Here is a 2,730-nt window from a genome sequence, read left to right as displayed (position 1 = left end):
AGTCGTGAGTCGTGCTTGGGTACCTCAGACGGTAGAGCAATTGCCCGCGAAAGGCAAAGGTCCCGAGTTCGAGTCTCGGTTCGGCGCACAGTTTTATTATGCCAGCAAGTTTCACAGGAGTTTTCATAAAACGTAAACTGTAGAGGACACTTAGCATGCAGACAGTGTATCGCGTTTGACACATCGTACCACCGATCGGAGCAAGCCACTTTCACTTGCCGAGGACAGCACTGTAGGAGTCATGACGAGCAGCTAGCGCGGGACTCTACTCGAATGAATGGATAGTTGAGACGTCCGCTCGGGCACCGGCAGTGTGACGGATGTACGAAATAATGTCCGCCGGCGCCGCGGGATCCCAGCGATCGTCCGCGCGGAGTACCGGCAACTGAAGAGTGCTGCGTCATGCCTCTCGGCGCTTCTTGGAAGAGGCCCCGTATATTACCGTCAGGTTCGGGGCATACTGTTGTTATACGTAGTCCAGCTGCGAGCGAGTTGTCTCTCATTATTTTCTCTCATCACAAAGGGCTGCCTCAAGGGAGCCAGCAAAGCAACGACGAGTGCCAGCGCCGCCCATAAAGCTGTAGAGCCTCCTCTCTGTCACGCTTTACAACGCAGCTAAAACGTAATGAGAATGAAGTTGTGGAAATATTGCACTTCATAGATATATTCCTCTCAAAATTTTTATTTTAAGAGCCCTACTCGTGAAGACTGGTGCTTTGCATCTTAAGCTATATCGCTTGTATTGATCTGATGAAACTACGTTTTCATGTAGACATATGAGTCTCAGCTTTATCTTCGGAAAGGATAGCAGCTGAGGCAATAAATTAAAATTCTTGGTTAGCACATCAGCTTAGTAAGTAGGAGACCCAGCTTCAAGTCCCGGTCATCGCACAAAGTTTAATCCATTGCTTCACTTTCTATCCTTGTCGAAGATAAAATTGAGATTCATATGTCCCCAGAAAAATGCAATTCCGTCTGATCAGTAGATCACCTTTGCTTGAGGTACAAGCAGGATTTCCGCATTACATACAAAGCTTGGGTGCTATTCCTGTGTCGACGGGCCTCACTAATACTGACGATCCAAGGAGGGGCAAATGGGTTGAACTTCTTTCTTTAAAGACAGTACTGCCCTTAGACTGTTGTTTATTTACAGTGTTACATTTACACTTACACAATCATGATTCCGGCTTCAAAGTGCCATTATCAAGTGTTTTAAGTGTTATAGATTGCCTAAGATGGCATTCTATGGTATTAAAATCCACTATTAGTCTCACAGTATGCCATCTTAGTAAATTTATAACACTTAAAACACTTGTTAATGGCACTTTGAAACCGAAATAATGACTGTGTAACTGTAAATGTAACACTGTAAATAAACAACAGTCTAATGGCGGTACTAACTTCAAGGAAATATGAAAAAATTGTTAAATGGGTTGAAGATGTGAAGTGAATTTTGTGTTAGGTGGGGCAATGGACTACAGCAATCGGAACAGGGGTGCTGGCCGTGAAGCAACGATGATGTACTGGTTAGCACATCTGCCTAGTAACGTGTTGTATGAAAGGAGAGACGGTTAGCACTCCCCTAGACAAGGATGGAACACATATAAGGTTGAGGCACCGCTGAGTTATCAGCGCTTGACCCATTTTTTTAAGAGTCGGCTCTCAGCCGTGGCAGCGTGCGGACGGCCCCGCGCGCCGGCCCCGTGCTCCGCTGCAGGTTTGTTTACTTCCGCGTCGTAGCTTTAAGGCTTGTGTCCGTCCACCGCGAGCAACATGTCGAGCGCTTACCGCCGTGCGACCCTTAAAGTTTCCTTCCCAGCTGAACATGCGCGACCTCGTGCACATGAAGTTGAAACCTTCCTACGTGAAGAAGTTCGTTTAGATCCTAACCACGTTATCGGAATCCATTTTTCGATCACGAGTAGTGTCGTTCATATTAAAATGACAAACACCGAGGTGTGTGAAGATGTTATTCGCCGCCATACCAATGGACTTAAGTTCAAATACTCTGATGGTCACGTCGGAGCAGTAACACTTGAACTCGCAGAGTACGGTCAACGCACGATTAGGGTGTTTGAACTACCATTTGAAGTGCCGAAGGACGCAGTTGTCTCTGCGTTACAACCATACGGTAACGTCATCGGTTACGTAGAGGAAAAATGGCAAACCTTCACGACCTACCATGTCCTTAATGGTGTGCGTCAGGTAAAAATTGAACTGAAAAAACATATACCATCATACCTGACAATTGGCGGTGTGCGAGCCATTGTCATGTACGACGGCCAACCCCGAACATGTGCGGGTTGTGGACAAGAAGGCCACGTCAGATCCGCCTGCATGCGACGCCGCCTGATCCAAACGCCGGTCGGCGAGGAAGCGTCCCCAGCGGTGATCACTTAGATCCCGGTCACATATGCCAAGGCTGCCCAGGAAGGTAGCACCTCTACACAGGGTCTTCCTGCTCTGTTGACGTCGTCTGATCAGGCAGATGCAACCGCTACTGAGATTCCTTCTGAGGTGCCACAGACGCCAGATCCTGACCTTCCACATCATCGCAGCACTGTGACTGAAAATGCTGCTGAGATGGACGTTGATCCGGGAGTGGTACCTACTTCTGCTTTCCTTCAGACTGGTCCGGAGTCAGACGAAGGCCACCCGCAATCAGACTCGGAACGACCTGTTCGAAAACAAGGGTCGACACGAAAGAGAAAGAAACGTAGCCGTACACCC

The 2,730-nt window shown here is 48.0% G+C and overlaps 1 non-coding gene across 1 annotated transcript; it reads left to right on the top strand.

The window, feature by feature from the left end:
• Nucleotides 1–1,548: 1,548 nt before the first annotated feature.
• Nucleotides 1,549–1,651, top strand: LOC126274956 (U6atac minor spliceosomal RNA). The gene has a single exon (XR_007550496.1). It is a non-coding gene; the product is annotated as a U6atac minor spliceosomal RNA (small nuclear RNA).
• Nucleotides 1,652–2,730: the final 1,079 nt, after the last annotated feature.

Source organism: Schistocerca gregaria, chromosome 5, assembly GCF_023897955.1.
Source record: "Schistocerca gregaria isolate iqSchGreg1 chromosome 5, iqSchGreg1.2, whole genome shotgun sequence".
NCBI lineage: Eukaryota > Metazoa > Arthropoda > Insecta > Orthoptera > Acrididae > Schistocerca > Schistocerca gregaria.
Note: the sequence above shows the minus strand (reverse complement) of the source record. Positions and strands in the feature narration are given on the sequence as shown.